The 10,483-nt window shown below is 53.6% G+C and overlaps 1 protein-coding gene across 1 annotated transcript in view; it reads right to left on the bottom strand.

Annotated features, from left to right (window-relative positions):
• Window positions 1-323: 323 nt before the first annotated feature.
• The window catches only part of CRISPLD2 (cysteine rich secretory protein LCCL domain containing 2), a 124,582-nt gene continuing 114,422 nt past the window's right edge, over window positions 324-10,483 (bottom strand). The window contains exons 15-16 of the transcript XR_013530240.1: window positions 4,199-4,969; window positions 324-1,405 (exon numbers count right to left, since the gene is read on the bottom strand). The gene's annotated coding sequence lies outside the window, so the exon portion shown is untranslated. The remainder of the gene's footprint in view (window positions 1,406-4,198; window positions 4,970-10,483) is intronic.

Below are 10,483 nucleotides of genomic sequence, written 5' to 3'. Positions count from 1 at the left end.
GCAGTGGCTCGTGCCTGTAATCCCAGTGCTTTGGAAGGTCAAGGCAGGCGGATGTCTTGAACCCAGGAGTTCAAGACCAGCCAGGGACCCATGGCAAAACCCTGTCTCTACAAAAAATTAGCCGAGCATAGCGGCATGCGTCTGTAGTTCAAGCTACTTAGGAGGCTGAGGAGGGAGGACTGCTTGAACCTAGGAGGTTGAGGCTGCAGTGAGCCAAGGTGGCACCACTGTACTCCAGCCTGGGTGACAGAGGGAGACTCCATCTCAGAAAAAGAAAAAAAGAAAAGAAAAGAAAAGAAAAGAGTGCCAAACAGCAATTAATCATTTAAAATGGTTATTTTTATATTATATGATTTCACCGAAATACATTCTTTTTAAAACCCCACAAATGAAACATTTCAGTGGACAAGGCAGAACCAGGAGGACCAGCTGGTAAATCATACAAAAAGGAGGGCCGAGGGATGGGGCTGGGGAGGAATCTGGGGTATGCAGAGTTAGGGTGACAGGCACCATCCGAACGGTGGGGTCAGCAGGAGAGGAGAGGACAGAGATGCCTAGCATCCGGAGGAAGGGTGGATGTATCCAAAGCACAAAGGGTTCCAGAAGCTTCTGGAAGGAAAGAGGACCTGTTTGTGTGTCGGGTCTGCGGTGCCTGAGGGCCTCCTGGGCGGGCAGCTCATGTGAGTGTCTCCTACTGAATGAGTCAGGCGGAGAATATGCTGGAAAAACATGCCAACGTGTCCTGCATGTCACCCATCCCTGGCTCAGCCGGTGTGTGTCACTCAGTCCGACAGCAGCCGGGGAAGTGTGTCTGCTGAGGTGCGGGTGGGGTAGGGGGAAGGTTGCCCTCGTCCCGCTGGGCTGCAGAGCGGGTGTGCTCACGTCCAGAGGAAAGTCTGGCCCAGGAGCCCCAGTTGTCTGCACAGCGATGTACCTCCCATTTTACTAGGGGAAGAACGCAGACCCAGAGGTCCAGGTCATGGGAGGTAGGGGTGAGTCGGGGCCGCCTGCCTTCTATACCCATGCCCTTGCCCTTATTTCATGCCCTCACCACGTAGGTACCTTTTGGAAGCACATTCCAGGAAGTCCCCTTCTAAAAGTGGTCGCAGTTTGGGAGCTGAAGGCAAAGCCGGCCTCACAGGCACACTCGAGGTGTGATAATTTAGGGAGTGCTCATTAAAGGACTGTGCACAGAGGTGCAGGGATGGGTGGGCTCTGGGACCCTGCAGGCGGTAGGCACAGGGGTGGCAACAGGCCCAGCAAATGCGGGAGTAGTCAGCGCTGACACCCGAGGGTGGGGTTGTGTTACAGAGTATCCAGGAGACCGGAGAGACCCATGGGTGACACAGGCGGATGAGATGAAGGTGGCCACCTGCTCAGAGGATTAGCGTCCCAAGTCTGAGCTCTGGAGAAAGAAAATCGGGTACTTTCAAAGCCCCAGGATGTAGCAGCTAACAGGTTTACAGAAGTCAGAACAAAGAACAGTTCATTAATTTGTAACATGTCTTGTCATGTACATTACATTTGAAAAATAGCATTTTGAGAAACGCACTGTGCATTCTTTGGGTGTGATCTTGCCCTGCGACCTTGCCGCTGGTCAGCAAGAGAAACAGGAGTCTTGAGATAGCTGGGAGCTTTGCTGAGAATGTGGGGAGAAGAGATACGGTGGGTTTTACAGGGAGGTAGTTAATTTTAAGCAGAGCTGGGGGTTAGGTTTTCTATTAAGCAGCACACAACGCAGTAGCAAAATTTACCTTATTATATAGGTAAATGATATATAGGTAAACTACAAATGATAAGGTTTTGTTTTCACTATTACTGCTGTCATTTAATTCCCTTCTTCAGTTGGGGACATGGGATGCAGCTGGCCCCTGCGGCCCTGCAGAGAGGAATTCGGGAAGTGGCTGCGACTCACCTCCTCCAGCCCCTCCGGTCTCTTGCTGACGCCTCCCACCTGCCACATGCCTCCAGAGGCAGGAGGTGGTGGGGGGTGGTGGGGGTGGGCAGGTGGCCCAACAGGGGATTTCCCAAGGCCAGCGTCCATGGCTGGAGAAGCGTGGACGTGGGCCCCAGGCTCTACGTGTGGACTTCAGGTGACACTGGGTGGCATCCCCCAGCCCTGAGCCCCCCGCAAGCACATGATCACACACAGGGGTCCCGGCCACCTGTCAGGAGGGGCCCCTCAGCCTACTGTTTGTAAACTCCAGAAAGCCAAACAGTCCCTTGGAGAAGCTGGGCCTGGATTTGCTGCAGACATCTGGAACAAGTTATCCTATTTCTCAATCTCCTGCAGTGGTTCCCTGCTGCCCTTGGTGGACAGGGATGGGGACCTGTGGAGAGGGGCAGCCCCCACAGGCCGAGGCTGGTGAGGCAGGCATGGGGGCCAGGTGCTGATAAAATGTCATGTTTGAGGCAGCTCTCACCTGGGCCTGTCTGATGCAGGGCCAGACCTGGAGAGGGTGGTGGAGACTGTGTGCGGGCAGGAGTTCCAGAACTTTCCCTGAGGTGCATGGGGCCTCACCGCAGGCCATCTCTCCAGATTTCTGCTCACCCCGTCCCTGCGCTGTTGCCTTTGTCTGGAATTCCACCCCAGCCTTCTGCCTCAAGCACGCCCCTCCACCCTTCAGATCTCATGGGCACAGTCCCCATCTTCCTAAATAGGGTCAGAACCCCCGGTAATCATGACGAGGACCCTGTCCTTGACCAAGCTTTGCTCAGGGTCCTCTGAACCCTCTTCTCCAGGAGACTCTGGCCTGTGGGCTTCTGCGCTGGTGCTGCCTTTGTCCAGTTTTCGTGAGAACACACAGAGTCAATTTAGCCAAACTCCCCAAACCCAACATGTGATCAGTTCCTTGCGGGCACCGCCCCTCAGGGAGTCTGATCACGTGGCCTGCCTTCAGCAAGAGGCCTCTACAGCGGTTTAGCCAGAACTTCCCCTAAAACTAATGTTTCCTCTTAGTCATTTTCTTCTTTCTTTTTTTTTAAAGACAGAGTGGCACATTGTCACCCAGACAATGTGTAATCGTGTGATCTTCCTTACTGCAATCTCCGCCTCCTGGGTTCAAGTGATTCTCCTGCCTCAGCCTCCCAGGTGGCTGGGATTACAGGTGTGCGCCACCACACCTGGCTAATTTTTGTATTTTTAGTAGGGACAGGGTTTCACCATGTTGGCCAGGCTGGTCTCGAACTCTTGACCTCAAGTGATCTGCCACCGTGTCCAGCCTCCTCTTAGCCGTTTTCCATGCACTGAGCCCCTGCTCCAGGTGATATCCGCACCTGTCACCGCTGTGTTCAGAATGGAGCCCAGGTCTCTTCCTCTATTTCAACAGTTCCTCAATGAAATCTGTTTTCACTCCTCACCTATTGTCTGGCACTCTGTCTCCCCTGCCGTCAGCTCCAGGTGGGCAGGGCTGTGTGTGTCCAGTTCCTGCTTGTCCATACCTTGTATACGGTGGAAGCTCCAGAAAGAATTTTTTGAATAGGCCGGGTGCGGTGGCTCACGCCTGTAATTCCAGCACTTTGGGAGGCCAAGGAGGGCAGATCACTTGAGGTCAGGGGTTCGAGACCAGCCTGGCCAACATGATAAAACTCTGTCTCTATTAAAAATACAAAATTTAGCCAGGTGTGGTGGCAGGAACCTGTAATCCCAGCTACTCAGGAGGCTGAGGCAGGAGAATTGCTTGAACCCAGGAAGCAGAGGTTACAGTGAGCCAAGATCACACCACTGTACTCCAGCCTGGGTGACAGAGCAAGACCCTTCAGCAAGAGGCCTTTACACCGGTTTAGCCAGAACTTCCCCTAAAACTAATGTTTCATCTTAGTCATTTTCTTCTTTCTTTTTTTTTGGATGGATAACTGAAAACCTGATACAGGGTTTTTCTTGACTCACCAGTTTCTCCTGACGTAAATGGATTTAGAACATGTGGCTGACACAATCCCAGCCTTTCCCTCTGTGTATTTTTGATGTTTTGGGGACAGGGCAGTAGAAAGAAGTCATCTGTTGAAGGTGCAGCAACTTTGGAAGCTGCGACGGCCCTTTCCTAGTTCTCCAGACGCTCTTACAGCATCCGAGGTTTGTGCTCTGGGCTGGGGACTGCTGCCCACTGGGTTGCGCTGGGGTCAGGGTGGCCAGAGTCCTCCATCAGCCCAAGAACCCTTTCCTCAGTGAACTCACCCACGCAGTGGCCGCAGCGCCTACCTGGGCTCAAGCAATTGTGGTGCACGATTCTGTCTTCTCCCAGAGTCCCGGGATTAGAAACGGACATGTAAAAAGAGGAGAAAGATGTGTTCAAAAGAGCTGGAATCAATTTGGGGTTAAACGCAGCTGCCCACACAGATAGTTTTTTCGAGAGAGTCTCACTCTGTTCACCCAGGCTGTGGAGCTGCAATGACGCAATCTCGGCTCACTACAACCTCTGCCTCACGGGTTCAAGCCATCCTCCTGCCTCAGCCTCCCGAGTAGCTGGGATTACAGGCTCCTGCCACCACACCTGGCTAATTTTTATATTTTTAGGAGAGAAGGGGTTTCATCAGGCTTGTCTCAAACTCCTGACCTCAGGTGATCCTCCCGCCTCAGCCTCCCAAAGTGTTAAGATTACAGACGTGAGCCACCGCAGCCGGCCTGCCTAGGTATTCTTTAAGAGAGCAGAAGGTATAAAATGGGGGTGTGTCTAAACTCAGATTTCTGAGCCTCCTGAGGAGGAGGTAAGGGTTGGGGATCCTAACAGGGAGGAGTTTCGGGGGCCCAGGCTGACAGAACGTCTTGTGGCCTTGCTATGGGAGGGGCCCCAGATCTGGAAGCCTGATGTGGGGAACCGTGATGACTACAAGACATGCGGACAGACTCCCCGCTGCCGTGATGGCTTTGCCTGAATGAAGACAACGGTAAGCTGGGTGGCCCTTCTGCTGGGGGTCAGCGGAATCGTCCGGCTCGTCAGCCTCTCAGAAAGCCTGGTCTGGAAAATTGGTGCTAGAAAAAAAAAATGGAAACAGAGGGAAAAGATGTTTTCAAAAGAGCTGGAATCAGTCTGGGGTTCAACGCAGCCGCCCACACAGATTCATTTCACTCTTCAGCGTTATTCTGTATGATTTCCTGCTTCAGCATTTGACAACTGTTGTATAAACAGTTTCCATTTATTCTGGAACTACATCGTTTCCTGCTTTGGGGACGTTTTACCAGAACCCAACTAAATCCAAACAACGACAACCGCTTTTGATTTGGAAAAACCAAACCCACAAGAAGACATAAGGCTCAAATAAATGCTGACTCCAAAGTCACCCAGGGCATCTCTGGCCTCCCGGAAGGTGTAGGTTTGATTCTTGCTGTGTGCTCTCGGGCAAGTAACTTAACCTCTCTGAGCCCTGTTTCTTCATGTGTAAAATGGGGACAGTAATCAGCTCCCCTCCTAGGGATGTTACCAGCATTAACTGAGACTGGACATGGTGCATCATCAACACTGGGCAATGGTAGCAGGTTGCCACTTGCAAGTGGGAGCTCAACAGCAAGAACACACGGACACTAGCAGGGAGCAGCTGGGGGAGGGGGGAGGGAGAGGGAGGGAGGGAGGAGGGAGCAGAGCAGGAAGAATTTCTGTTGGATACTATGCTTACTAACCACGTGACAAAATTATCTTTTTTGTTTTGAGACGGAGTCTCTCTCTGTCGCCCAGGCTGGAGTGCAGTAGTGTGATCTCGCCTCACTGCGACCTTCACTTCCTGGGTTCAAGTGACTCTCCTGCCTCAGCCTCCCAAGTAGCTGGGACTGCAGGCACCTGGCACCACACCCAGCTAGTTTTTGTGCTCTTAATGGGGACAGGGTTTCACCATATTGGCCAGGTTGGTCTTGAACTCCTGACCTCAAGTGATCCACCTGCCTCAGCCTCCCAAAGTGCTGTGATTACAAGTGTGAGCCACCATGCCCAGCCCAGGTGACAAAATTATCTATACACCAAACTGCCATGGCACAGTTTGCCTATATAACAAACCAGCACATTTTGCCTATGCAAAAAACTAGCACGTGTACCCCGAACCTAAAATAAAAGCTAAATTAAAGAAAAATCGTAACAATTACTGTTCTTTTTTGTTTTTTTTTTCTTGAGATGGAGTTTCGCTCTTGTTACCCAGGCTGGAGTGCAATGGCGCAATCTCGGCTCACCGCAACCTCCGCCTCCTGGGTTCAGGCAATTCTCCTGCCTCAGCCTCCCGAGTAGCTGGGATTACAGGCATGCAACACCGTGCCCAGCTAATTTTTTGTATTTTTAGTAGAGACGGGGTTTCACCATGTTGACCAGGGTAGTCTCGATCTCTTGACCTCGTGATCCACCCGCCCGGCCGTTACTGTTCTTTCTCTTAAGTAAATTTTGTAATGTTTGTGGGTAGATAGTAGGTGCGTGTATTCACGGGATCCGTGAGATCGTTTGACGCCAGCACACAACATGTAATAGTCACATCAGGGTAAATGGGGTACCTGTCAGGAGTTCAAGACCAGCCTGGCCAATGTGGTGAAATCGCATCTCTACTAAAAATACAAAAATTAGCCAGGTGTGGTGGCACACGCATGTAGTCCCAGTCACTCTGGAGGCTGAGGCAGGAGAATTGCTTGAACTAGGGAGGCTGAGGTGGGAGGATCGCTTGAGGCTGGGAGGTGGAGGTTAGAGTGAGTTGAGATAGTGCCACTGTACTCTAGCCTGGGAGACTGAGCAAGACTATCGAGAGAGAGAGAGAGAGAGAGAGAGAGAGAGAGAGAGAGAGAGAGAGAAGGAAAGAAAGAAAGAAAGAAAAAAGAGAGAAAGGGAGAGAAAGAAGGAAGGAGGGAAAGAAAGAAAGAGAGAAAGAAAGGGTGAGAGAGAAAGAGAATGAAAGAAAGAGAGAGAGAAAGAGAAAGAAAGGAAGAGAAAAAGAGAGAGAAAGAAAGAGACAGAAGAAAGGAAGGAAGGAAAGAAAGAAAGAAAGGGAAGGAAAGAAAGAAAAAGAAAGAGAAAGAAAGAAAGGAAAGAAGGAAAGAGAAAGAAGAGAAAGAAACAAAGAAAGAGAGAGAAAGAAGGAAGGAAAGAAAGAAAGAAAGAAAAGAGAGGAAGAAAGAGAGAGAGGAGGAGAGAAAGAAAGAAGGAAAGAAAGAGAGAAAGAAAGAGTGGTTTGTAAACCTCCAGTCACATCGTTCCTTTATGGCCATGACCAAAAAATCAAAATTGTTATTCAGCTAATTCAGTGAAGTTAGTTGGAGAAGAAAAGAATGTTCGGTGAGCTGACCTGGTGCAGGACGGAATTCAGGTGGTGGGAAAGGGCTTCTGGAAAGCTCGTTGGAATTAGAGCTGAGTGAGGACAGTTTTCCTGCAGCTCCCCGCAGTGAGTGCCAGGGTCTGGGCTGGTTGGAGGGAGGCTTAAGTTTTGCAGTGAATGCGGGGAGGTGACTGCAGGTGTGAGGCGTGGCTGCAGGTGTGAGGCGTGGCTGCAGGTGTGAGGCGTGGCTGCAGGTGTGAGGCGTGGCTGCAGGTGTGAGGTGTGGCTGCACGTGTGAGGCGTGGCTGCACGTGTGAGGCGTGGCTGCAGGTGTGAGGCGTGGCTGCACGTGTGAGGCGTGGCTGCACGTGTGAGGTGTGGCTGCAGGTGTGAGGCGTGGCTGCACGTGTGAGGCGTGGCTGCACGTGTGAGGCGTTGCTGCAGGTGTGAGGCGTGACTGCACCTGTGAGGCGTGGCTGCAGGTGTGAGGCGTGGCTGCACGTGTGAGGCGTGGCTGCACGTGTGAGGCGTGACTGCACCTGTGAGGCGTGGCTGCACGTGTGAGGCGTGGCTGCACATGTGAGGCGTGGCTGCACGTGTGAGGCGTGGCTGCAGGTGTGAGGCGTGACTGCAGGTGTGAGGCGTGACTGCACGTGTGAGGCGTGGCTGCAGGTGTGAGGCGTGGCTGCAGGTGTGAGGCGTGGCTGCACGTGTGAGGCGTGGCTGCAGGTGTGAGGCGTGGCTGCACGTGTGAGGCGTGACTGCAGGTGTGAGGCGTGACTGCACCTGTGAGGCGTGGCTCAGGACACCTCGAGGGCCATGTGCTTGGTGTATGGGGAGCTGTGCCCCAGTGGCCACGGTTTCTGGGGGATGTGATCATGCAGCACCCCCCAGGCTTGGCAGAGAACAGCAAGGGCCACCTGGCTGGCTGGGGCAGGCCATACTGGCCCAAGTCTGACTGACTAGGCAAAAGCCCCTGCCAGGCCAGGGCACAGAAAAGGGTCTCATGCCGCCCTGCTAAGTTCATCATCTCATCTGGCCTCTCCCTGGCAACAGAGAGAGGAAGGCCAGGGGCTGGAGGCCAAGAAAGCAAGTTGAGGTCAGCATCGGCAGAGCTGGGCAGAGGAGACAGAGCAAGTGCAAGCTAGGCTGACAGACCAAGCAGCTTAGGACAGGCCGGAAGCCACACCAGGCAGGCAGGCAGGCAGGCCAGAGTCAGCACTGAGAGGCTGGCCGGGTGTCAGATGGCCTGGCAGCAGGCAGGAGCCACCCCCGAGCCCAGGGGTTCCCAGCAGTGCGCTTGAGGACACAGACAGCTCTCCGCAGCTGTGACCCGGCCACCTCCTGCTGGGGATGGGCTGTGGAAGGGCCAGAGGGCAGGGTGGCTGTGGCAGAGTAGCCGGGGTGACCTCAGTGCTCAGGAGGCACGGTGCTCCTGCTTCTCAGCTGTGATGTGCTCTGACTCGAGGCCAGGACTTGGCACAGGGCTGGAGGGACCTCACAGCGGGGACAGCCCAAAATTCCAAGAACCTTTCTGACAAGTCAGGGGCAGCTCAAAGGGGTGGCCTAGACCCCCCCAAATATTCATGAGACCTTCTTCCTTGTGTTTTAGATTGGATCCCCCAGAAGCACAGCCTGAAGCAAGGATTTGGGTACATATAGTTTAAGGGGAGGGAGGTGCACCCCGGGAACACAGGTGAGGGAATGGGGAAGTATGGTCGGGGGGTAAGGCAGTAAAGAGTGGGGTGCCCGCTGGGGACCCCAGAGGTGACTAGAGCATGCCTCAGAGTCATCCCATATACAGGCAGAGAGCTGGGGTTTCTATGCCTATTCTTTTTTTTTTTTTTTTTTTTGAGATGGGTTCTTAATCTGTCACCCAGGCTGGAATGCAGTGACATGATCTCAGCTTACTGCAACCTCCACTTCCTGGCACAAGCAATTCTCCAACCTCAGCCTCCTGAGTTACTGGAATTACAGGTGCGCGCCACCAACACCTAGCTAATTTTCGTAATTTTTGTAGAGATGGGGTTTCACCCTGTTGGCCAGGCTGGTCGCAAACTCCTGAGCTCAAAGCGACCTGCCCGCCTCGGCCTCCTGAAGTGCTGGGATTACTGGCATGAGCCACTGCGCCTGGCCACCCACACCTGTGCCTGGCCTTCATTGCTGGAGGGCTGCTCTGGGGACATCAGCTCCTCGTAGAGTGACCGGCTGTCACAGGTTACCTGGCACGGAGGGGTTGTCTGGGATGTGTGACTTTCAATGCAGAAACCAGGAATGCCCTGGGCGAACAGGAATGAGTTAGGCGCCCGCCTCTCCAGCCCTTTTGGCTGGCCCCTGACGGACCCGAGTGCAGTCAGAGAAAGCCCTCGGAGACTGCAGGAGAGAAGCCGCTGGCGTGAGCCACACTGTGCGTTCAGAGGCGTCTGCTAGGCCGGACCAGCTGCTCCCGTGACCCCGTGCCTGCCTGCTCTCCTGGCGCCCTTCCTGCCACTCCCCTTTCTCCAGCCAGGACGCTCTGGCCAGCCTCGAGGTCTGGCAAACAGCAGGATGCTGTGACCTCAGGTCCTGCACCGGCCGTTCCCTCTGCCTGGACAGCTCTTCCCTGGACATGGACACAGCTCACACCCTCCACTCTTTCTCTTCTGCTCAATGTCATTGTACCTGTGGGGCCTTCCCCCTTCTTCCTTTTCCAGGAAGCCCCCCTTCCCCTTTTTTCCTCCGGAGCAGGCGTGTCCTCTGACGCACCGTGTGTTACCCACTCCTTGTCTATCTCCAGCACTAAGATGCAGCCCGCAGGAGGAAAGCTGGCTGGTTGTCACCAGTGGGGAATTCTCAATACAGAGATCAGTGCCGGCAAGAGTAAGCATCCAACCACTGAATACATGCATTGAAATCACCTAAAACCAACACCGTCTAAGAGAAATAACGGTCTCAAATGCACCTGGAGACGAGACTCCATGGAACCTGCTTCCTCCAAAGGAAGGTAGGGAACTGTCAGTCGCGGCTGTACGAGACGGAGCCTGGGCTCCTGCAGCCCGCTGCAGCCGCTGCCTCTGCCGCCTGGGGCTGTGAGCCTCCAGCGCTCCCCAGAGTGAACATCAGTCAGGACCAGGACTTTCCGACTTCTATACTTAAGCAAATTAATCTTCTGCAGAACCCCGTTAAATAAAACAAAAATGTGGAGCAGAGACGGAAGTCTAGACCTGCCTACTCCCCGCTTCCCTCATGGGGGCCTGGATGGCCCTAGCGGTTTGGGGTGCCACTG

This window comes from Callithrix jacchus, chromosome 20, assembly GCF_049354715.1.
Source record: "Callithrix jacchus isolate 240 chromosome 20, calJac240_pri, whole genome shotgun sequence".
Lineage (NCBI taxonomy): Eukaryota > Metazoa > Chordata > Mammalia > Primates > Cebidae > Callithrix > Callithrix jacchus.
The sequence above is the reverse complement of the archived record's forward strand: the minus strand, read 5'-3'. Positions and strand labels throughout refer to the sequence as shown.